We start from the raw sequence: 26,784 nt of genomic DNA on the forward strand, positions 1-26,784 counted from the left end.
CACAGTAGAGAATTCCTTTTGGTTTTGAGCCAATTCCAGCTGGCTGCGTTGGTCCCTCTCTATACTGCTGCCATTCACAGTTTTCATGTCTCAGAAAGTCAGTCACTTCCCTGCTGAATTCCAGCATTCTCCCAGAGATGTTCGATTCATTGCATAGTTATCTATTTGCTATTTTGGACCTTCCTCGTGGAGGATGTTAGGGTGAGTCTTGAGTAACTCTAGCAGTCATCTTTATCCTTTTGTTGTTGTTGTTTATTTTATTATTTATTTATTTATTAAGATGGAGTCTTGATCTGTTGCCCAGGCTGGAGTGCATTGGTGCAATCTCAGCCCACTGCCACCTCCACCTTCTGGGTTCAAATGATTCTTCTCTCTCAGCCTCCCAAGTAGCTGGTATTACAGGCCCCCACCACCAAGCCTGGCTAATTTTTTGGTATTTTTAGTAGAGATGGGGTTTCACATACTGGCCAGGCTGGTCTCAAACTCCTCACCTCAGTTGATCCACCCGCCTCAGCCTCCCAAAGTGCCGGGATTACAGGCATGACTCACCGTGCCCGGCTTTTTATTTTTTATTTGTTTAAAAATATATGTCAATTATTTTTCTCTCCTTTTATCTTTGTCTTCCCCTTATAGTACTCCATACATTATCACCCTGCTTCAAAATGTTCCATAAGTTCCTTAGGCTGTCTTCATGATTCCTTATTTTTCTCTTTCAGTTTTATCCTCCAGTTTGATTATTTTCAAACACTTGTCTTAATTTTGCTTATCCTTTGTTCTGCTTGAACCAGTTTACTGTTCAGCCCCTCTATTTAATTTTTGACTTAAGTTCCTGTATTTTTTACTTCTTTGATTTCTGTTTGATACCTTGAAATATTTTATACCTCTTTGTTAAACTTCTCAGTTTTTAAATGCATTACTCTCCAGACTTCTGGTAATACCTTAGAGCTTTCTGTTTTGATTTCCCTGTCAGGGACATTACACACTTTCATTTTATCAGAGTCCAATTCTGTTTATTTCTTTTGTTCTTTACCTCAGAACGTATTTTCCTCTCCACTGCACTCCCTCACTGCCCTGCCCTCCCGTACCCACTACCACCAGCTCCATTTTTCTTGACTATGAGTTGGTTTCTGTAAGTTAGTAAATATAACCATCTTTCTCTGTTTCCCTTAACTCATCCTATGTAGGAAATTTCATTTCCTTATCAGTGCAACCAGGGATTCCAGGTGCTACTCAGTTCTGTGATTGTCCAACCAACCTACTGTCTTTCTTCTTATGCCCCTCTGGATTGTATGGTGTGCAAAATCATAATATTCCCTTGGCATAGGCAAGATAGTGGCCAGCCCCATGATATGCAGCTAAAAGGGATTAGATGTATTTTACTTGTGGACAAGCTTAGATTCAGAGTTTATGTCCAACTAGTTCTGCCCTATGCCAAGAATAGTGTCCATGACTGACCCCTGTGCAGTCATTCATTATGCTCACTCTGAATCTGCACAGATGGCCACTGAATATTTACAACTTTGACAATCTTGTTCTCTGTGATATAGGAGACTCACAATACAAATTCCCATTCACTTACAGAAGTAAATAATTTAGCACAAGTCCTTTAGTATGTATAGGCTGCAAAATTTGTGACACATGATGTTTGCAGAAGCTACTTCCAGGGAAGGTCTACAGATCTTGATTCCTCACCAGAGCAAGCCAGGGAGAAGGTATTGCAGACATGCCTGCTTTCTCATTCTGCATTGCCAAAGTCACACAAGTTTTTTCCAGGAAGAATCTGCAAGTCAGATTTCTTGCTGTGGAAAGACAGAGAAGAAGCCAAGAAGGTCTGAGAGGTGTTCACTGTCACATTTATACTTTACTGATGTCCAGGGAGAATAGCAGGTGCGACTTGTTGCTATAACAAGCCTGTGAAGCAAGCATGCTATGTCTGGTGACAGAAGGGAAGTGCTGTCTCTCTTCCATTCAAGATTTCAGAGATCTAATTCCCTGATTTTCTCTAGTGAGGGATGGCAGAAATTTGCTATTAGAGTAAGCCATGGAAATGAGTGTGGGAAGTGCTTTTATTCTCATTTAGGTTTGGAAGTATTCCAACTCTCTGCCTCCTTCCAGATAGAGACTGCAGGAAATTTTGCTGGAGCAAGTCAGAGAAAATGCCTTGGGCAGTGCTGTCTCTCTGTGTTTGGCTCACAGAGGTCTGTCTCTAGCCTACTTTGAGAGAACAATTGCAGAAATCACTGAAGGATGTGAAAGAAGGCACAGTGATTGCCATTCTTCTCATTTAGGCTTTCAGTAGTATTTGTTCTAGTTTCCTGCCAGGGAGAGATTTCACAAATAGATTACTAAAGCAAGTTAGGAAAGAAGGGACTGGAAGTGTTGAGACCTTTCTTCTCGCTTCTGAAGACTTTCAAACATCTTTCTGGGGAGAGAAAAAAAGGCTTTCCCTAATCACTGAAGGAAGCCAGGGAAGAAGGCACAGGGATTGATGTCCTTCCCATTAGGCTCCACAAGGTTTATTCTTGTTTGTTTGTTTGCTTTGAGTAGGGATTACAACCTTGGTTACAACTCCCCTGGGCTGTAATTCTCTTCATCCTGATACTCTGCTTTGAGATGGAAATATATTCTATAGTGTGAAATGTTTCTTCCAAGACTGGCGTGAAAGTCAGCTCCATTTAACTGTTTTGTTTGTTTGTTTGTTTGTTTGTTTGTTTTTTTAGTGAACATTAGACCGAACTTTACTCCTGATCTGAAAGTCTCCTCTTCATTGCTGTCTTTCTTAATAGGAAACCCATTTCCTTGCATGGAGGTTGGATATCTATTCTTCCTGACTCTCCTGCTAGTAGAAATTATTTTCTGGCTCACTGGGCTTAAGTCAGGAAATCCTGACTTCCTGATATCCCTGAGTAGGGAATTATTTTCTTACTACATAGGTTAAAACTTTTTGTCTTTTTTCTTGCTTTTTTTCAAAATAGGGACTATTCCCTAACTCTCTGTGCTTAAAGTGTCTTTTTTTGCTATCACCTCTTGGTAGGAATTATTCCCTGACTCCTGGAGTGAAAGTCCCTTCTACCTTTTCTGCCCTTACCTAGTAGGGATTATTCTCTGACTGTGGTAAACATCATATATTTTCATTGCTGTTGTTTTATTGGTGACTAATCCCAGACTTTACGAGACAGAAGTTTTTTTTTTAGGGGATGTCTTATCTGAATATAAATTATTCCCTGATTTCTGGGATAGTACTCTTTTTTCTGGCTATTTTACTTCAATGTGAGGTATTCTGTGCCTCCTGTGGTAGAAAATTCTTGTTTTTGATTTTTTTCTGAATATTTTTGACTGGACTCCTGGTTTGGAAATTTCTGGACTTCTTTGCTGAGCACGAAAAAAAAAAATTCCTGTCTCTATTCCCTGTGTAGAAATTTTCTGACTCCTGGAGTGAAAACCTGTTTTTCCTAGCTCTGTTTCATAAGAGAAATTATTTTCCTGATTGGACATCATGTCTTTCCAGACCTCTTCCTTGAGTAAAAATTATTATCTCACTTCTTGCTTTGAAAGACATTCCTCCTGGCTCTCTTATCAAATGGAATTTATTCCCTGGCACCCTGAGCTGTTAAGTCACTTCTTATTAGCTCTCTTTTCTGACTCTCTGGCATATGATATCTCTTCTTTCTGGTCTCTTTGGTAACGGGTAAAATTTTCTGACTACTTGATTGTCTCTCTCTCCTAAGTGAGAATAATTCTCATGTGATTTTGAGTTCAAAGTCACTTCTTCTTGGTTCCCTGCCTAAACTGGTATTATTCTCTGAATCCTTGGACTGAACCTCTTTTTTTTTTTCCTTTGTTATTTTCTCTGAGATAAATATTAAATAAGCTCTCTGGTGAAAGAGTGTTTTTCTACTTCTTTTCATGATTGAAGATTATTTCCTGGCTCCCTGGGATAGAAGTTTGCCACCCCTGACTCTTTTTTCTGATTTGAAATTTTTCTCTGACATTTGGGCTCAAAATTCTTCTTTCTGACTCTATTTCCTGACGGGGATTATACCCTGACTTTGTTTTAAATCCTTCTTTTTATCTCTTTAAAAAATAATAATGATTACTGTAACTTTCTTAGGTAGAAGTTCCTTCTTATAGGCTCTCTCTTTCCCCAGCGACATTTATTCCTAATGTGCAAAAAGTATTTTCCTCCTGGTGTTTCCCTTACTAGGGATTACTGTCTGACTCCAGAGATGAACATTTTCTTGTTTTGTTTTTCTGAACTTTTTTTCCCTTATTACAGATTATTCCAATTTTCTGAGGATTATTTCCTGATACATTATTTGGAAATCTCATCTTCCTGGCTTTTTTTCTTTATTGGGTATTATTCCCTGTCTCCTAGGGTGACATTTTCTTTTCCCAGGTTATCTTTTTTTTTATGATTATTCTCTGACTCCCTGGGGTTGCAAGTCTCTCTTGCTTTGCTCTCTAATCTGACTAGAAATTGTTTCCTGATTTACAAACTGGAACTTTTTTTTTATCAGCTTTGCTTCATGTTTGGGATTATTGCTTTATGTTCTGTGTTGTATACCCTTCTTCCTTCCAAGAGGGGTTCATTCTCTGACATTTTTGGCTTCATTGTCCGGTTGGGTATCATTCTCAACGAAGATTTTTTTCCCTGATTATGCTAAACATCTTTTTTCCTTGCTACTTTCTGAGTGGGGTTTTCCTTGAATCCATTGGCTGGGTTCCCTTTTTTTAGTCTCTTTCCTGAGTGGAGATTATTTCCTGATTCCCTATGTTGGAGACTTTTTTTCCTTAATGGGAATTTTCCCATCTTTCTAGCCTGTCAGGAAGTTAATCTCTATCTTTATCTATCTCTATCTGTATCTCTATCTCTATCTTTCTATCCCATTATCTCTATCTCTAATCTTCATTGAAGCTCTTTGAAACCTCTCTGTTCTTTATTTGTATTCTTGCCTCTCCAATGGAAGTCTCATAGCCCACTAAAACCCACTTTCTTGAACCCTTGTGGACTTTAGGCTTTGGTAACTCTATATCCTTGTTGTTGGCATGCATTTTTCAAGGATAATTTGGAACTTCCATGATCTTTGAGAAACTTAACATCTCCTTACAGTGGTGCCTCTTTGATGTCTTCCTTCTTATTACTCATGTTTCTTGTTTCTCCTTTCACTACCTTCAATCTTCCCTTTACCTTCCTTGAATCCTTTGACATATCCTCCCTCAAACTTCTCATCATTTTTCCATCTACCCCTAAGCAAGCCTTTTCCTTCCTATTTTATCCTTTCAACTCTTTATAGTCAACAGAAATGTAGGCCCATTAAATCAGAGGCTCTGGAGTGACTCAAGTATCTTTCCTACCCTCCAAAAAATTATTGGCCTGAAGTTGAAATGAAAAATGCTAATTAGAAGGGATTGAGTATTTTCTCTACCCAGCCTTTGGAGACATCCAGACTGCAACTAGATGTATTCTATGCCTAAAATGTAGTCCTCTGGCTCCACAGATAAAATATTAGGGCAAAATAATATCATAAAATTATTCTTCATCAATACAGACAAAGGTATCAGACCTCCTATTGAATAGGCAACCTTGTATCATTTTCCAGAAGAACAATTTAGACATAATATAAAATGGACATACCAGCAAGTTTTATATTACCCTATTGCCTCATTCATGACTAAATTTTAGGAGAGCTACGTAATCTTTTTGTCTCTATATTTTTATGCATATATGCTACGTGTGTGTGATATATTTCTATCTCTGGATATTACTACCAAGTTAATTTTTAATATCACTTAAAAGGGAGCTATTCAAATTGGCTTAGAGATAAATGATCACTATTGTGAATTACATACGCCTAACAATCCTTTCTAGAAATACGTATTCAAGCTCACATCACTCATGCAAATATTTAGTAACTAAGATTACTTTAAAATTGTTTAATACAAACAGCTACATATTACAAATTGTTGTTATTATTAAGTATAAAAAGACATTTGTGGGCCAGGCATGGTAGCTCATGCCTTTAATCCCAACATATTGGGAGGCCGAGGCAGGTGGATCATCTGGGGTCAGGAGTTTGAGACCAGCCTGGCCATTATGTCAAAACCCCATATCTACTAGAAATAGAAAAATTAGTCAGGAATGGTAGTATGCAGCTGTAATCCCAGCTACTTGGGAGGCCAAGGCAGGAGAATTGCTTGAACTCGGGAGGCAGGGGTTGCAGTGAGCCGACATCATGCCACTGCAGTCCAGCCTCGGTGAGAGGGCAAGACTCAATCTCAAAAGATAAAAAAGAAAAGAGAGAGAATAAATTTGTCATTTGTATCCTTCTTGGATTTACTAATTTATTAGTTAAGCTATGTTATGTTCACTGGACATTTAAGATTTTATAAACATTTATATAGCAATTGAGTCATTTATAAAGTTCAGTAAGAATGTGTTCTCTTTTCAACAGAACCTAATTGGAACCTGGTTTTATTACAAAGCCTTGTCTGAAATATCAAATACATTTAAGAATGATTCACATAAAATCAGGGATAACCAGGCAGCTTTAAGAACTAAAGTTGACTGTGGGGAAAATACTTATAGAGCCCTCTTGGAAAAACCAGCCTGTTAGTTTCTTAGAGTTCCTAGCCGAAGATGTGAGAAAGATTACTTCTGGGCAAGCTCTGGAACCTCACGATATTTGAGGACTCTGAGAGGAAAGGAATTCAACCAAATGTATAGAATCTGAAAGGGAAGTCTGGTGGCAAGTTCCTGGCTTGATTTCTAGTCTCAAGGCTTTAAAAAGTATAATGTGAAACTAATTATATAAAGTTCTCACCAAGTGAGGTGGAAAGGCCTCTGTGGCCGGTCATGGTGGCTCACACCTGAAATCCCAGCAAATTCAGAGGCAGAGGTGGGAGAACCACTTGAGCCCAGAAGTTCAAGACTAGCCTACGCAACATGGTAAAACCCTATCTCCAAAATCAAACAAACAGACAAACAAACAAACAGCATACAGAATTAGCCAAGCATAACGGTTTGTGCCTATGGTCTCAGCTACTCAGGAGGCTGAGTTTGGAGGATCACTTCAGACCACAAGGTGGAGATTGCAGTGAGCTGGACATTGTCTGTAATTTTAAAAATTATATATATATATATATATAAATTATATATATATAAATTATATATAATAAAATATATAAGATATAAGATATATAATATATATATAAAATATATAATAAAATATGTATATATGTATGTCTTTGTGGTCAATGACAATTCTTACTGCACTTAGGTAAAAAATGAGGACAAATCTAGTCAGACCAAACTTATTTTGTGAACAAGAGTTAAGAGAAGTAACTGCAGAGAGAATTTTGTTTCAATGGAAAACTAAAACACACTCATGTGAGTTGTCTTACATAGTCTACAATTTCAATTCTGATTTTATCCAATATATAGCTACAACTCTCCAAACTAAAATTTCAACACTGTATCCCCCTTTCATGATTTAGCATCACTGAAAAGTAAAACTGCCCAATTGTCCCCAAACCTTGTAAGCTGAAGGTGGATGACTACATTTGAATAATTAAAAAATCATCTTCATGCCTTTAATACCTGATGCCAACACTGGAGGCGTTAAACACTGCAAACCAAAGAATTCATTACATCATCACTGCCACCTCACACCACCATCCTTAAGCTCAACATGTGGAAGTGTCACTTGGCTTCCCGCTGGAAGGGGAAAAGGGCCTTTGATGGGAAGTAATCAGTTCAGGAAGACAGTACCCTCATAAATGTTATTAGCACACTCCTAAAAGACTATAGAGTTCCCAAGCCACTTCTACCATGTGTAGACTTAGCAAGAGGGGTGTTTCAAATCCAGGAAGTGGCTGGGCGCGGCGGCTTATGCCTGTAATCCCCGCACTTTGGGAGGCCAAGGCAGGCGGATCATGAGATCAGGAGATCAAGACCATCCTGGCCAAAATGGTGAAGCACTGTCTCTACTAAAATATAAAAAATTAGCCAGGTGTGGTGGTGTGCACCTGTAGACCTATCTACTCAGGAGGCTGAGGCAGGAGAATCACTTGAGGCTTGGAGAAAGAGGTTGCAGTGAGCTGAGATTGTGCCACTGTACTTCAGCTTGGCGACAGAGCAAGACTACATCTCAAATATAAATAAATAAATAAAAATAAAAATAAAATCCAGGAAGTGACCCTTCACCTGTACCCTGTATTTGCTAATGCCTTGACCTTGGGCTTCTCAGCCTCTGGGATTACAAGAAATGTTTGTTATAAACTATCAAATCCAGGTATTTTCTCATAGCAATGCATGTGGACAAATATGATTAAAAAATTATCCTATTATTCATTCATAAGCATTATGTTCCTATGAAAAATGATGCAATAAGGCTTTAGCTTTTGTTATTTGATGATTTTTCTCCATTTACTCTAACCTGCTGAAACAGAATCCCTATTACAAGGTTGATAAATGGTATGTTACAGGTTACTCTTCTGTTTCCCCTACCTTTTAATCATTATGACAGAATGCCTCATGGAGATAATTTGGGTTAAAAAATCCTAGGGAGAGAGTATCACAGATACTTTTTCCTTTTTCCCTTTTTTTTTTTTTTTTTGCACAGGGTCTTACTTTGTCATGCAGGCTGAAATGCAATGGAGCAAACAGGCTCACCGAAACCCGGATGTCATGGGCTCAAGCGATCATCTGCCTCAGCCCCCAAAAATCTGGTACTACACTGATGCACTACCACATCCAGTAAATGTTTTGCCTATTTTGTACAGACAAGATTTCTCCATGTTGCCCAGGCTGGTTTCAAACTCCTCAGTTGAAGTGCTATGCCCACTCAGCCACCCAAAATGCTGGGATATAAGACTGGAGCCATCACACCTGGACAGACACTGTTTCTCGTGTTGCTGTTGTAAAGATACACAAGACTAGAGAGTTGTATCCTTTCACAATCCTACATTATAGGCGAATAAAAACACAACTTCATAACATAAATAACTCACTTGAAAATCAAAGTTGGTAACTTCTCCCTTTAAAATTATTTGCACCCTTACCCTATAAAAACTATGATCTTGTCAAAATTTTCTCATAAAAATACATCCTCCTTACAGATTAGGCTGTAAATTTTAAGAATTATGGACTGTAAAATTCTGTATCTTCATATATTTCATTTCTTTAAGTTGTATGATCAGGAAAATTAACTGGTTTACTTACTTGGGTCCAAATCTTTTCATTTTTATCATTAGATGATATCTTAAATATCTTAAACCTTTAAGCAATCACTTATCTGAAACTTTATGATGTTGTTGTATGTTTTATACACTTCACTTTCCAAAAACCATGAGGTTTAAAGCATTCCTATTCATACCTTCACTTAAATCTGATAGTCTGAGCCTGGCGGCTCATGCCTGTAATCCTAGCACTTTGGGAGGCCAAGGAGGGTGAATCAGGTTTTTAAGACCAGTCAGACCAACATGGTGAAATGCTCTCTGTACTAAAAATACAAAAAAATTATCCAACTGTGGTGGCACACACCTGTAAACCCAGTAACTCAGGATGCTGAGGCAGGAGAATAGCTTGAACCCAGAAAGCAGTGGTCACAGTGAGCCAAGATCCAGCCACTGCACCCCGGCTTGGGTGACAAAGCTAGAATCTGTCTTAAAAAAAAAATTCTGATAAAATCCCAAGCCTTCTAGATAATTTCTATTTGTAAGAACTTATTGCTAAACCATTCCTTAGCAACAACCATTGCCAAATATTATAGGAATTCATTAACGTGAGTACTTCCCGTGTAAAAACACTTATTTTCCACTATTTAAATTAGGAACACTTAATTTCATTAAGCTATGTACTCAGGAAACGTAGCTGGTTCAGTTTTTATTTAGGTGGAAAAAAATGTTTTCATCACCATTATCCCCTTTCAGTCACAGAATGCTTCAAGAAGAATGTTCTGCATGTCTTAAACTTTAGTATCAATGATATCTAATTATTTCCTTTTACCTACATGATTCCTCTGAATTGTAAACATCTTATGGTGAGACAGACAGTTTTGTAGTCTTTCTGAAGACTTCTAAAACTTTTAAAGCTTGTAAGTTTTTAAAGAGAAACACAGCCTAATTAGAAAATGTGTGCAGTTTGCAAGGGAGACGTAACCTATGCCTACTTTTGTATTTAGTTTTATTCAAAGCTACAAAAGAAAATTTTCAACAAACATCGCAATTTAGTCTTCTATTAAATTTGCTTTTAAACATGTGTAGCAATAAAATCAGGCATTACCTATTATATGTATAATTTTATTCTAAATGTTTTAATACACCCATATCATCTAAACAGATAGTTTTCAAATAGCATTAACAATTATGAAATTACTTTGAAAGAAATTCCTTTTCATCTTAATACCCAAAAAATTCATAGAGGAAGTTAGGATCTACCTCTCCCTCCAAAATCAACATTTTGTTTTAGTGGTACTCACGTAATGATGCAGAAATAGTATTTTAATTTTTGCTTTGGAAGCAAGGTTTGGTAAGCAAAGAAAGATAGTATTATCTTTCTTTATTTTTTTTCTTTCTTCGTTTTTATTTTGTGAGACAGTTTTGCTTTGCTTCCCAGACTGGAGTGCAGTGATGAGATCTTGGCTCACTGCAATCTCTGCCTTCTGGGAGCAAGCAATTAATTCTCCTGCCTCAGACTGCTGAATACCACGGTAAGTATTATTTTTAATATCTCCTTTAATATCTGCTTCAGTCTCCTTTTTCACATCAGCTTCCCCCACCACTTCCTGTAGGTGCTCCATAACTTGAGCTATCGTATCCTTCATGAGGAGCAGGGTACACCCTATCCACAGAAGGTAGATTCCTTCACTCTTTTTTTTCTTTTTTTATTATTATACTTTAAGTTTTAGGTTACATGTGCACAATGTGCAGGTTACTTACATATGTATACCTGTGCCATGCTGGTGCGCTGCACCCACTAACTCGTCATCTAGCATTAGGTATATCTCCCAATGCTATCCCTCCCCCCTCCCCCCTCCCCCCACCCCACAACAGTCCCCAAAGTGTGATGTTCCCCTTCCTATGTTCATGTGTTCTCATTGTTCAATTCCCACCTATGAGTAAGAATATGCGGTGATTCCTTCACTCTTTTCTGCCACTGTGCCCATGATCACAGGAATACACATCACCACCTCCGTGAGTAACTCTGCTGACTTCTGCCATATCTATCTCATGTACAGTTATAATCATAGTGACTACTTCCACTCTTTTCTACCACTGTGCCCATGATCACAGGAATACACATCACCACCTCCGTGAGTAACTCTGTTGACTTCTGCCATATCCATCTCATGTACAGTTATAATCATAGTGACTACTTCCACCATAACTCATCTGAGGCCCTCGTGCAGGTGGTGCACCATGAGAGGTCCCTGCAAGGTTGATAAAATATAGAACTTATAATGAACTACATTTAAACATTTTTAATGGTATCACTAATGCATGTCTCAGTTAAAGTACTATTTGGAAAAATCTGCTTTCCCCTGTCTTCATTGAGAGCATATTATTATGCCTGAAACAGTCAAAAGGTTTTATTGTAAAGAAGCATAAGAATAGTATTTCAAAGTATAAGAAAGTTTATTTTAAAATAAACGATGTTAAGTCACATTTTCTGAAAATGAACTGAAGTTCTCATCTACATGTTCACTATGCATTATACTGTTAACAATTCTCAGTTCTCAGTGTTTAAACATGCTATATTTTTCCTTTATGATCTTCCTTAAAATTTTATTAAAGCAATGATCTCATCTATTAAATATAATACTATAATTTACAAATCAAACCCAGACACTTACCATAACTCTGATATGCATCTCTGTAAGAACTTCCACTTGGACGTTCAGAATGATCTCTACCACAGCCCCCTTGGTAGCCATCACGGTCATTAAATTTAAAAAATGTTTGTTAATGTCAGCAGGAAAAACTGAAGAAATCTCTTTGACAAAACCAGAAATTATTTTAGTACCTATATCCTCCAGAGGATTGTTCACTCCAACTAGAACGACCGTAGTCATGGTATCGATAATCTTTAGGTGGTGGAGCATCATCCCTGGTGTCTCAGGAACTTGTATGAATTCTACTTCCATAAGTTAAAGCAACAAATTTTAAATTATCAACTTCTAGGATCCAAAACATAACTTACAACTTAAACAAAATAAAGGCCCAAACATCTGAACAGATATTTCTCCAAATAAAATATGCAAATGCTCAAAAAGCACATGGAACAAATAATCATAATTAGTTATTCAGAAAATGCATTTCAAGACCAAAATGAGATACCATACTTCACACATAACTGGAATGGAAATAAATTTTAAAAAGCAGGAAATACCAAGCGTTTGAGAGGATGTAGATAATCCGTAACCCTGATACAATGCTAGATGGAATGGAAAATGATGCAGGCAGTATGGAGAAATGTGGTGCTTCCTCAAGAAAATAAACACAATTTTCATAGGACCAAGAAATTCCACTCATATATACCAAGAATTGAATAAATGTACCCAAACAAATACGTGCATATAGAAATACTATGGTGGAAAAACCCAAATAAAATAATGGGTTAGCAGCTCGTGTAAGGAAAGAAGTTCTACAATGTAAATGAACATTCATGGCATCATGCAAAATGAAAGGAGACAGATATAAAAAGTCGTGTAGTGTTTGAGCTCATTAACACAAAACACCCAGAAAAAGTAAGTTCAGAGGCAGAAAACAGATTGTTGTTTGCTAGTGGCTGACAGAAGGGAGAAAATGAAAGGAACTGCTTAACTGGTAGTGGAGCTGTAGTTTGGAGTGATGAAAATGTTTTGGAACTAGGTGGTGGTAGTTGTTGCACCACACAGAATGCATTAAACACCACTTAACTATTTACCTTAAAATGTTTAATTTTGTTATGTGAATTTCATCACCACAACAAAAGTCAACTATTTTTCCATTTTTCCTTTACCTATCCTTAGTTGCATAACCCTCATCTCTTGGTGACACATGGTCATTTCTTCAGGAAGAGACTGGCTCTCTGCATGGAGGACCTCCATAATTCTCTCATACAAGTGACACGGGATATTTAATGTTAAAATGATTAAATATTATGTAAAGGACACAAAATCTGAAACACCGTTTTTTCTTCTGTAAAACAACTTTTTAAAATTATTTCTTGTATGACTCTATTCTTCTTTCCCTAAATTACTAGACATTCATGACACTTAAATATTTCTTCTGGCTTTGGATAATCCCATGACTCCACAAGGCCAGCTCTTCTAACGAAGCTGAAGGCAGACATTAATTCTTAGGTAAAAGTTCATTTTTAATTGTTAATAACTAGTTAGTTATTATTTTTCTTTTCATATGAATTACTGATGATTACTATTGACTCAGGGAAAGCATGTAAAACCATCAAACTCTTCACTGAATATAAAGTTTACATATGTTGTCCTTTCTCAGCTGAAGAAGGTAAATTTTCCCATGCTGTTCAATCCATCTCACACACACAAATACTGCTACCTTTGAAAGACTGCATGCTAAATTTTTACATAAAAGTGCTCCTTTATCTCTAAGTGATTGGCTCTATCTTAAATGTTGACAAATTAAAATGTCCTAGTACAGCTCTTCTAATGATGGCCAATATTTATTTTTACTGCAGTTAGCAATACTCTTAAAGGGGTCATTACAACATTGTACCTCTTTCAAAAACAGAAAGCTTCCTCTTTTATGATACTCTTCACATGGTAATTCAGAGAGGTCAGTCTTTCTCCTATGATGTGTTCACTGGCTAGTCTTCTAATGGAAATGTGCTGGCTTGTGTATTCTGATATCAATAAATATTTAACTTCACTGATACTCTATATGCGAAATGTTGAAAATGGCAGTTTTCAATTTCCTCCATATTAGGAAGGAGGGCTAGGTAAGAATTTTAATTTGTTCTCCTTAAATTTCTTTGCTAAGAACTGTTATATTATTGTCTTGCTTTCTTCTGTTCAGTCTGAAATCTTACACTTCTTCTCAAAAACATTACTTCTATTCAATCCTACTGTTCACCTCAGGCTGCTTAGAACTAAATTCTCCAATAATTTCAAATCCTACACTAAGGATCTTGTGTTAAGGTTTCAACATCCCTGTACAATCTTAATGAGTAATTTACACCCCCATATATTTCACAACTCTGAACTTTTGTGGTATGCACTAAACTTAAAAATGCTGGACTCCTTCAAGTCTATCTTTCTAGCCTTAATTTTATTATTAAATATTGTTTAAGCCCAGTGATTGCTTATTTGCAAAATAAGTTCTTTTAGTTCTTAGTATCTTCACAAAACCAGTAAGAATTCCTTGCACATAAGTATTATTGAGGTCTTAGAACCTGGATGGCCAAGCGCAGTGGCTCACACTGTGAGCCAGTGTGGAAGGCTGAGGCAGCTGGACAGCTTGAGCCCAGGGCTTTAATATCAGCTATGACAATGTAATGAGATCTTGTCTCTACAAAAGTATAGAAAAAAGAAAAACAAATTTAGCTATGTGTGGTGGTGCACACTTGTAGGTACAGCAATGCAGGAGGCTGAAACAGGAGAATTGCTTCAGCCCAGGAATTTGAGGCTGTAGTGAGCCATCATCTCACCAACACACTCTGACCTGGTGAGAACAAGACTCCAACCCAACAAAGAAACTGAGCAAACAATTTTTAGATTGACCCACTGGAGGACCACTACCCAGGGACCTAGGAAATGGAATAATTCATTAGATTAAGAAGCCAACCATCAAAGTATAGTGCCAGGAACTTTAAGAAAAATTAAGAGGAATTCTCTAGCAAACACAGGATTAAAACTAATGTTTGCCTCAGTGTAATCACTTCTTTGATTTACAATTAGAAGCTAAAGTATTTCCTCATCATGAATGTGAAATTAACCTAGTGAGACGGAAACTACAATAAAAGCTATCAATTAGTAAATATGCCTATGTGTATGTCACTACTATTTTGTTTCTTGAACTAAAAGTTAAGCATCCAGTTAAAATAATTCATTTTTTTGTCATACAAAAACAACTGTCTTTCTATAAGATAGCATTTACCTTGGCCTCCCATCCCACTATTGCTTCTTGCCACAATACAAGGAGCAGATTTTTTTTTGAAAGGGAGTCTCGCTCTGTCGCCCAAGCTGGAGTTCAGTGGCGCAATCTCGGGTCCCTGCAAACTCCACCTCCCGTATTCATGCCATTCTCCTGCCTCAGCCTCCCGACTACCTAGAACTACAGGTGCCTGCCACGATGCCTGGCTATTTTTTTTTATTTTTAGTAGAGATGGGGTTTTACCCTGTTAGCCAGGATGGTCTCGATCTCCTGACCTCATAATCTGCCCGCCTCGGCCTCGCAAAGTGCTGGGATTACAGGCATGAGCCACCGCAGCCGGCCCAGAAGAAGCAGATTTTTTAGGAAGAGGACCTCCACTTCTTGAACACGGACCTTTTTTCAAATGGAAATGGCCCCCTAGAAGAAGTCATGTTGAGATCAAAAGTGTATCCACCACCTTCTGTGTTTACGAAAAAACAAACAAACAAACAAACAAACAAAAAACTTTTTAGTTAAGTAACATCACTGTGTCTTAAATGGCTAAGTTTTAGTTGTTTATAAATATTTCTTAAATATGATAATCTTACGAATTCATGTGTCTAAACTAATACAATTTAGTATTTCTATACCATATTACTGCAATACAAGCAATAAAAATTCGTTTAGACAACCTAGAAAATGGCTGGGCATGGTGGCTCACACCTGCAATCCCAGCACTTTGGGAGGCTGAGTTGGGAAGATCATGAGGTCAAGAGATCAAGACCATCTTGGGGAACATGGTGAAACCCAATCTCTACTAAAAATACAAACATTAACTGGGCCTCTTGGTGTGCAACTGTGGTCCCAGCTACATGGAAGCCTGAAGCAGGAGAATCGCTTGAGCCCAGGAAGCGGAGGTTGCAGTGAGCTGAGGTTGCACCACTGCATTCCAGCCTGGCAACAAAAGAAAGCCTAAAAAATAACACAAGAATCAGGCCAGGCGTGGTGGCTCACGCGTGTAATCCCAGCACTTTGGGAGGCCAAGGTGAGAGGATCACCTGAGGTTGGGAGTTGAAGACCAGCCTGACCAACATGGAGAAACTCTGTCTCTACTAAAAATACAAAATTAGCTGTAATCCCAGCTACTCGGGAGGCTGAGGCAGAAGAATCGCTTGAACCCAGGAGGCGGAGGTTGTGGTGAGCCGACATCACGCCATTGCACTCCAGCCTGGGCAACAAGAGTGAAACTCCGTCTCAAAAAAAAAAAAAAAAAAAAAAAAAAAAGAATTTTATACTGGTGTGAGAGAGAGAGAGATATGGGATAAATGCATAGTGAAGAGAGGGCAAAAATCTATCAGTTAAATATATAAACACAATTTAGATAAAGAAAAATATATTAGGAGAAAAATGATACATTATTGTTCAGATAATTCTGGTATGAGGAAAGTTTTTTCAAAACATATCATAAGAGTACTCCAAATTCCATTTAAAGAACTCAAATATTTACAAAATCAAAACATGGCACCTCAGAAAAATACATTATCTGTAAAATTTGTGTCATAACATTCAATTATTACAAATCCATTATGAAATATTAATTTTTAGCTTAGGCTATGCTCAATTTTAATAATCTTTAAGAACTGCATATTAAATAATAAAAAATATTTTCATATACTTACAAAAAATGTAGATATATTCTAATGACCTGGTGGTGTCACAGGTAAGAAAATGCATATTCTCATCATGGCAGAGTAGTATTAATCTTCACCCTCAAAATCAATTGAGAAAAAAAAATCATGAAGCTATGTACCTTAAAATGGAGCAAACACTGCAATTTCAACTTGAGAAAACATATCCAATGAATTACACATCTGGTTATTAAAACTCAAATTAAATGTTATATTTTTGAAGGTTGGTTAATAGATAATACAACTGACCCAATTGTTTTAATACATGAATATTTTTAAGTAAAAATTGACCCCTCATTCCTATAGAGTAGATCCTTCATAAATGCCATTTTCAGTGACTCATCCTCCAGCAAAGAAAGATACTAACATATTTGTGAAGCAGTGGCTTTTAGACTTTTCCTGAGTCACAGACTCTTTTGAGAAACTGAAGTTACACATTTCTTAAATACAAAATGCTTTATGGCAGGCCGATGTGCAAATCATGCCTATCAAAATGGCAAAGGAATGCATTTGTATAGATATTTGCATGTGTATACACAAATAACAAATATTGCAAGATCAATCCTAAAATAATGACTTCTTATTTCCTGTTGGAAGGTTTTCAAGATTCCATCGTATTTTGATAATACATTTTATATAAAGTTCTTGGCCCCAAAATAAGAAACTCTGAAGCATAATGAATGTAATTGAGTTCTGCAGAAAACTTGTTGAGTACAATCAATATTAATAAACTCAATTTTCTTTTAAATATGTGTTATTTCAATGCAAATTAAGATTTTAAAATGAAATTTTCATATTATTTCAATCATTCTCATAATATATCTTTAGTACTTACAAATAATTTTGCTCATTATCAGTAAGTTAATTTTCTGTACATAAAGGAAGTAAAACAATTAAGAAATTTTGATATCTTCAAACTTACTGTCTTTCAGTCCTATGGTTTCATCTTTGTATGTGAAAACATTACCCAAGTGTCCCTCACATGAGGGAAGAAACACTCTTGTTCCTCCACTACCTCCTCTTGCAGATCTCAGACTTCCTGAAGGGCTCCTTTTTCTCCAAGAAGCTGTTGATCTCCACCTACCATCATTTTGAAAAAGATAGTTTCTTGACTTGTTCTATTTTTATTTCTTTTCCATCCAAAGACTAAAAGTATTAAGTATCCTATCAATAACACTGTCACATTTAACCTAAACACATTTTACAAACATTTTTGCATCCACTATATTTCAGTTCTAGATGTTTTCTCCCAAACCAAATATATCTCTTTTTTTTTCCTGAAATGACCATGTCTTTCACAATGCCAAATTTGAGACATTTACTGAGCACATGCCTTCCACTAAGGGATCAAACACAAATTATATTATTCAAATTCCTTGAAAAGTTTTCCAGTATTAAAAAATCACCTAAAAAAACAACGCATCACACATTCTAGGATAATGTAGCACATCTTCTTTTTCACAAACAATAATCTACTTCATATTTGTATTCACATCACTTATTTGTTTCAATATCCCAAGGTTTATGAAAGAATATGTCATCTAAAAAAGGATTCTTTATTTATATACATACATATATTTAAAAAAACACTTGCCTTCCAATATGGGGCCATATTTCCCAAATACTGCTTTAAGCATCTTTTCATTGGTTTCTAAATGGAGGCCAGCAATGAAAAGCTTGCCAGGCCAATCTGCTTCCACCATTTTGCTGTAAATGGAAAAAAAAAAATCTTGTTTAGATAACAATAAATAATCCCAAAAGATAAAATTTTATTACATACTGTGTTGAAAACTCAAGTGAAATTCCCTTACAGAGGCTGACATATTTTTAGTACTTCTTACTTTAAATATGTAAAATTTGTAACATGCAGAGCAAAAGGGGCAGTGACTTCATGGACAAATGCTGCATTTTAATACTTACCTGACAAAAACTTGTTTGTAAAAATGAGATGAGGAAAGCTATTGTAATTTTCTTAAGCTGCAAAACGCAGGATGCCCCATTTAAATAATTTCATTTGAAAACTATATATTTAGACTACACAATGTGATGTTTTGCGTATTTTTTTCTTCAGATGTAAATTTCTTGTTGCTAAAGTGCACACTGCTCACTGCAGCCTCCTCTACCGAGTCTCAAGTGATCCTCCCACGTCTCAGCAACAGGCGCTTGCTACCAGAGCTAGCAGGCAATTTTTTGTGTGTTTCTTTAATAGACACAGGTTTCCCCATCGTACCCAAGCTAGTCTCGAACTCCTGGTCTCAAGCGATATTCTGGCCTGATGCTACCAAGGTGATGAGATTTCAAAGGTGAACCACCACGCCCAGCTTAATATTTAAATCAATGAGTAAATCAAGCTAATTAAAATACATCCTTTCTTGGGGGAGAGCATTTTAAATTTTTTACAATATTTTAGTGATTTGAAATGTACAATAGATCAGGGATCCCCAAACCCTGGTCTCCAACCGGTACCTGTCTGCGGCCTGTTAGGAAGCCGGCTGCAGAACAGGTGACGAATCGCTAGAACCGCCTGAGCCCCGCCTCCTGTCAGATCAGCAAAGGCATTGGATTCTCACCGGAGTAGGAGCCCTACTTTGAACTGCGCATGCGATGATCTAGGTGGCGCTCTCCTTAGAAGAATGTAATGCCTGAATGAACTGAGGTGGAACGGTTTCATCCAGAATCCATTCTCCCTATTCCCCGCTGGCCTGCCCTGTCCCCCTCGCAGCTCCGCTGCCCCACCGCTGCCTCCTGTCACACTGCTCTGACCCGAAGCCCCTCCCTACCCTGTGTTCCTCCTGGAACTGCAGCCCCTCATCTCCCCGGTGTGTCCACCTCGCCACCTTTTCCCCCTACCCACCTCTTCTCTGTGGAAAAATAGCTTCCACTAAACTGGTCCCTGGCGCCAAAATGGCAATAGATTAAAGGGCTCATTATGTTCGCAGACTGGTCTCCAACTCGTGACTTCAAGGACATCCTCACATCTCCTCTGCCCAATGGTAGGATTACAAGAGTAAGTCAGTGTGGCAAGTTAATAGAATAACTTAAACGCATTTATTTTGTCTCAGTTTTAAGCTATCACCATTTATCTCTATTACACCCACTTATTTGGTGTAAATAATTTAAATTATTATGGTGCCAGAGATACATGAAATATGTTTCAAATACTCTTAACAAGAGAAAGAAACATAAAAGAATTATAAGCAATGTTTGCACTATTATGATAGTGATGTGGAAAATAAGATGACAGATAAGTTTTAAAAAAACCGTGATTTATCAAGAATTGTTTGGAAAGAAATAAAAACCCAATATGTAGGCCCAGCTTGGTGGCTCATGCCTGTAATTCCAGTACTTTGGGAGGCCAAGGGGGGTCAGATAACCAGGAGTTTGAGGCCAGCCTGGGCAAAATGTTGAAAGCCTGTCTCTAGCAAAAATACAAAAACTTGTCTGGGAGTAGTGGTGTGGGCCTATGGTCCCAGCTACAGGTGGGAGCTGGGAGATTCCCTTAAATCCTGGAGGTGGAGTTTGCACTAAGCCAAGATCACGCCACTGCACTCTGGACTGGGTGATACAGCATAACCCTGTCTCAAAAACAAAAACAAAACAAAACAAGTAAACTCACACACACAAAAAATTCCTTTGCAATGAATTCTAGGGAAGAAACCTGAAAAATGTGCTTAGGAGTCACTGTTTTCCTGACAAATTAATACTTCCTTCTTCCTTTCCCTTTTTTCTTCTCCTTTTTCCCTTCCCTTTCCTTCTCTTTCTTTTCCTTCCTCCTTTCCTTCCTTCTTTTCTTCTTTTTTTTTTTTTTCTTTTGAGATGGGGTCTCTGTCCCCAGGCTGTAATGCAGTGGTGCCATCATAGCTCACTGCAGCCTCCAATTCCAAGTCTCACATATCCTCTTCCTTTGCTTCCCTAGTAGTTAAGACTAAGGGAATGAGCATATGAAAGGATGATAAACGTCATATAATACTGGGGAGTTGTGAATTTGATAATAAATTAAATATAAAATTGCAAAAATTGAAAGCACTGATAACAGCAAATTTGGAAGAATGGTAGGCTTTGTTTTGGTTTGGTTTAACAAAATTAAACGTACTCTTTCGATCTCATCTAGCAGTCTTGCTTCTTGGAATTTATCCAACTAAATTAAAAACATATTTACATCAAAATCTGCATATAGATGTTGTTCTATATTAAAGTGGTTAAACTGTGGTTTATGGAATATTTATGGAATACTGTGCAGCACTGAAAAAATGAGCTTTCAAATCATGAAAAAACATGGAAGAAACTTAAATGTATATTTACAAGTGAACTAAGCCAATCATAAAATGCTACACGTATTATTTCAAATATATGACAATCTAGAAAAAAATGTTGAAGAAGTAAAAAGATCAGTGGTTGCAATTGATTACAAGGGAGAGCGTAATAAATAGGCACAACTCAGGTATTAGAGTATACAATAGTGAAACTATTCTATATAATACTACAGTTTTGGATACATTTTATTACATGTTTGTAAAAACCCATAGAATGTGCAACAGTAAAAGTTAGCCCTAATGTAAATTGCAGGTATTGAGTGATAATGTATTGATGTAGGTTTATGAACTGTAACAAACATACCAGTCTCATCAGAAATATTGATAGTGGGAAAGGTTGTACATGTGGGCACAGGGTGTAAGGGAGCTTTCTATACTTTCTACTCAATTTTGTTGTAAGGTAAAACTACTCTACTGAGATTTATTAATTTAAAAAGCTCAGTAATTAAGATCTGTATTTCAGTGCAATATTCATAAATAATTATTAATGAAATTTAAAGTTGAACAAAATATTTTATAGAAAGATAAGATCATTATCAATATTAATGTTATGCTAAGGAATATTGAAGCAGGAAACAAAATAATCAATAATATGCTATCTTTAAAAATATAATACTTTATTAATGATTATTACATTATTTTGGATTATGAAAACATTGCATTAAAATATTCTCTATGTTGATTATTTAATTCTTCTGGTGACCTTTAACTTTTGCATTTAAAGTAATTGCATTCACTTCATCTGGTTAATTCATAGTTTACTAAATCTTGGAATGGAATTGTAGACACAATGCAGGAGAGGCAAGCCCCAAGCAGAGCTAAGCCCACTGGTTTCTTGACTTTGTCCAGGAAATAATTCAATGCCAAACCAGAGGTAGAAAAAAATAGCTTAACTGATGAGACAGAATTATGGCTCTGGCAGTGTTACAGCCCTGTGGCTCCTCTTTCAGAACAGGGCTATGCCATAGCAAAAGAATAGCAGCTCAGGGATATCTTGCAGCCATATTTATATTTGCTTTTAATTGCATGGATTGATAAATGCAGAAATTTATAGGGAAGGGGTGGTAATCATTGGATCATTGCCATAGAAGGGTGGTAACTCCTGGGTGTTGCGATAGCAATGTTAAGTGCCATAGCACACTGGTGAGCATGTCTGATTGAAAACTGCTTCTGCCTAAGACCTGTTTTTTAGGTAGTCCTCAATCTGGATCATGCGTGAGCCCTACCCCTGGAGTTGAGTCTCACCTTCAACCTTATTCTCCACTCAGATGTTAAATACTTTCCCTTAATCTAAAGGGGGCTGCAGGAGGGAGGAGGTCCATGCACTGTAACTGCTTCCTGTTGAATCATGAGCATTGGCCTTGCCTAGTACTACAGAACTAAATGTCTCTGGATACATGAGCTAAAGGGGTGAAAGGCAGAACACCACAATTATCCAGATCAGTATATAACTCAAAAGCCTTATGCCAGCATTGTTTGCACCTGGAAATATTGTAATCTACAAGATACAGACCTTACTATGAGGTTAAACAAACAAGTAAATTAGTAACAAGAGAGCTGTCAAGCGTCCTAAGATAGATTTTAAAAAGGTGGAAAAAACAGAGAAATACCCTTCTTTCCAGAAAATTGGGAAACTGACAATGATACCATTCCTCTTCTAGAAAATTAAGGAGCTCAATTGTGTTTTCTCTGGCTTCCCTAGTAGACATACCCTCTATTCCCACCAGCAGCATCATGTTGCCACTTCTGGATGAGTGACTGTTGATTCTTTTAAATAGGTAGTGGAGATCTTCCAAAAATTTAGGTTACAGTGTCCTCCATTTGTGCCTGCAACTTATAAGAAACAGGTTTAAGCCAAGTGCAGTGGCTCATGCCTGTAATCCCAGCACTTTGGGAGGCTGAGGTGGGTGGATCACGAGGTCAGGAGGTTGAGACTATCCTGGCTAACACAGTGAAAACCTATCTCTAATAAAAATACAAGAAAAATTAGCCGGGCATGGTGGCGGACACCTGTAGTCCCAGCTACTCACGAGGCTAAGCAGGAGAATGGCACGAACCCGGGGGGCAAAGCTTGCAATGAGCCAAGATCGTGACACTGCACTCCAGTGCACTCCAGCCTGGGTGACAGAGTGAGACTCCATCTCAAAAAAAAAAAAAAAAAAAAAAAAGAAACAGGTTTAATCTTGGACAATTGTATCCACCACTAGGTATGCTCTAAAGTTTAAAAGGACTGGAATAGTCAACAACACTTGATAGGGGCCCTTCTATTTTGGTTGTAACTGATTGTCAGGGGATGCTTCTTTCAAAATGTTTACTAGTTTCATGACTGAATAGGAGGTCAGTTAATTGCCTTGTGAGAGGGGGCAATACTTTTTGTCCATAGGCTTGGAGGACTTTTCTAAACTGGTCTAAGTTGACAATATGTTTCAACTTATGAGTCAACTATGTATCTCTTTATTAAGCAGGAGACCTCAAGCTAAAAATGGCCTCACATAACTCCTCTCAAATGGATTTTTCTGGAGGTTTTTAAGGGTCATTCCTATGTGTATAAAGACTATGGCTAAGAGAGGAACCTGGTCTCTGAGGTCTCCTGACATGGCTTAGCTAATGTCTTTTCAAAACATGATTAGATTTTTCTATTTTACCTGAGGATTGAGTACTCCAGGGGGAGTGAAGGTGATAGGTAATGCCTAAAGCTGAATGCAAGCTGCTGGGTCACTTTGGCTATGAAGGTAGGTCCATTGTCACTATGAAGGCTTTCAGGTCATCGAAACTTTGCAGTTGATCTTATTGAGTAAAAATGTGGGCACTCATAAAGTGGGAAAAGCCTCAATTCACTTGGTCAAGTTGTCTATAAATACTGGTGAATATTTCCAGCCCCTGTATGGTTGTATCTGATAAAAATCTATTTACCAGCCAGGCACGGTGGCTCATGCCTGTAATCCCAGCACTTTGGGAGGCCAAGGCGGGTGGATCACGAGGTCAGGAGATTGAAACCATCCTGGCCAACATGCTAAAACCCCGTCTCTACTAAAAATACAAAACTTGGCTGGGCCTGATGACACGCACTTGTAATACCAGCTATTTGGGAGGCTGAGGCAGGAGAATCACTTGAAACTGGGAGACAGAGGTTGCAGTGAGCCGAGATTGTGTCACTGCACTTCAGCCTAGCAACAGAGTGAGACTCTGTGTCAAAAGCAAACAAAAAAATTATATTTGCCAGTCTTCTCAGGGTATATGTCCCTCAATGTTGTAAAGGTTTGGGTACAGGTAGGGGTATGGAGTAGCTTCCTGGATTGTTACAGCCACAGAGTTCACAGGCCCTGATCATCCATTTTATAGTGTAGAATAGTTTCTTTCCTTAAATGATTTGAGAAAATAACTTGTATATTGAGACCTGTCCCAAATGTGAGGAGTCATATAAAGGCTTAACTATCTTTCATTGCATTGCCCCAGGGAGAAAGAGTTTTGTTGCTTTCTAGTAACCATCCCGAGGGATTTTTTTATAACCCTTTTTGTCCTGTCCATTAAATTTCTTCATGGGTACAGTGTGGTGTTCCAGACATGGGTGCAGTACCTGGCAGTAGCCAGTGGCCTGTAACAATGGTACCTCTTTAGATTTGCCCTTAGCTGTTTTCTCTCCCAGAGAATTTCCATTGATAATAGAAGGGTCTTCTTTTTAGTGCCTACTGCAGTGAATCACTCCCACCTTATTTAAGAGCTGGACAGCTAGTTATATGCAAATACTACACCATTTAATGCCAAGAAATGGAGAATCTGCAGATTTTGGTATCCATGGAAGTCCTGAACCAATCCCCCACTGATACTGAGGGAGGATTATGTATACTTCAATATCACACAGTTCACAATGGAAGTACAGCCTCCATTATCACTCAAAACCATCCTGTGTCTTTCTTTTACTGGAAGGTAGGTAATTTCAACTTTGACATCTTAATACTACATCTAGAAAATTTTCTAAGTTTTCTTATTAATATATATGGTTTGTATATTCTTTGAAGTTGTCCATGTAGATAATCATGTCATCTACAGATGAGGACTGTTTTACTTCTTTCTTGCCAATTCTTATAAAGTATTATTATTATCATTATGAGTATTATTTATCATATACGTTAAAAATCTCCACGGCAATGTTGAAGAGAAATGGTAATAGTGAGTCTTCTAGTCTTTCTTCTGATTTCGAAGGAAGTATTCTCAGATAAGGAACATTTTCTTTATTTGTACTTTAATGTCTTATTATATATAAATAGCTATTTGTTTTATTTGGTGTTTATTCTGTATTCATTGATGTAATTCTATTTTTTCCTACTTTAATATATTAGTATGATGCATTAAATTAATATATTTTCTTAAGTTGAGCCACTCTTTTGTCTTTGAAATAAATTTTGTGTAGATTTGTAGTTATGATGTATAACCTTATATTTGTTTGCTCATTGATATATTTTGGCTCTGTTTTCACCCCAATCTCATGCTGAATTTTAATCCTCATGTTTTGGAGGGGGGCTTGGTTGGAGGTGACTGGATCATGGCGAGAGGTGACAAAGTGCTAGCAGCCCAACTTGCTCTCCTCACCTCCTCAGGCCACAGGGTGTCCACTCTGGCCACGCTTGAGGAGCCCCCTTCAGTCCGCCACTGCACTGTGGGAGCCCATCTCTGGGATGGCCAAGGCTGGAGCTGGCTCCCTCTGCTTGCAGGGAGGTGTGGACGGAGAGGGGCGGGCGGGAACCAGGGCTGTGCATGGTGCTCACGGGCCAGCACGAGTTCTGGGTGGACACAGGCTTGGCGGCCCCGCACTTGGAGCGGCCTAGTGGTGCCACCCGGCCGCAGGCAGTGAGGGGCTTAGTACCTGGGCAAGCAGCTGCAGAAGAGGTGCCATGTCCCGCAGCACTGCTGGCCCCCCATGCTGCACTCGAATTCTCTCCAGGCCTCAGCCACCTCCCCATGGGGCAGGGCTCAGGACTTGCAGCCTGCCATGCTGGAGCACCCCTGTGGTGGGCTCCCACCAGCCTGAGCCTCCTTGACGGGCGCCAGCCCTTGCTCCGTGGTGCCCGGTCCCATGGACCGCCCAAGGGCTGAGGACTGCAGATGTGTGGCGCGGCACTGGTGTGTAGCTCCGCCCGTGACCCTGGCATGGGATCCATTAGGTGAAGCCAGCTGGGCTCCTGAGTCGGGTAGGGACTTGGAGAACTTTTATGTCTAGCTGGAGGATTGTGTATACACCAATCAGCACTTTATGTCTAGCTTGGGGTTCCTGGATACACCACTCTGTATCTAGCTAATCTGGTGAGGACTTGGAAAACTTTTACTTGTAGCTAAAGGGTTGTAAATACACCAATCAGTGCTCTGTGTGTAGCTCAAGGATTGTAAATGCACCAATCAGCACTCTGTGCCTAGCTCAAGGTTTGTAAATGCACCAATCAGCACTCTGTGTCTAGCTAATCTAGTGGGGACTTGGAGAACTTTTACTTCTAGCTAGAGGATTGTAAATACACCAATCAGCACTGTGTGTCTAGCTCAGGGATTGTAAATGCACCAATCAGCACCCTGTCAAAACGGACCAATCAGATCTCTGTAAAATGGGCCAATCAGCAGGATGTGGGTGGAGTCAGATAAGGGAATAAAAGCTGGCTGCCCAAGCCAGCAGTGGCAACCCACTAGAGTCCACTTCCAGCAGTGGA

At 38.2% G+C, this 26,784-nt stretch overlaps 1 pseudogene; it reads right to left on the reverse strand.

The window, feature by feature from the left end:
* Positions 1-26,049, reverse strand: part of LOC744852 (RNA-binding motif protein, Y chromosome, family 1 member F/J-like) — a 193,395-nt pseudogene extending 167,346 nt beyond the window's left edge.
* Between the last annotated feature and the right edge of the window lie 735 nt (positions 26,050-26,784).

This window comes from Pan troglodytes, chromosome Y (genome assembly GCF_028858775.2).
Source record: "Pan troglodytes isolate AG18354 chromosome Y, NHGRI_mPanTro3-v2.0_pri, whole genome shotgun sequence".
Lineage (NCBI taxonomy): Eukaryota > Metazoa > Chordata > Mammalia > Primates > Hominidae > Pan > Pan troglodytes.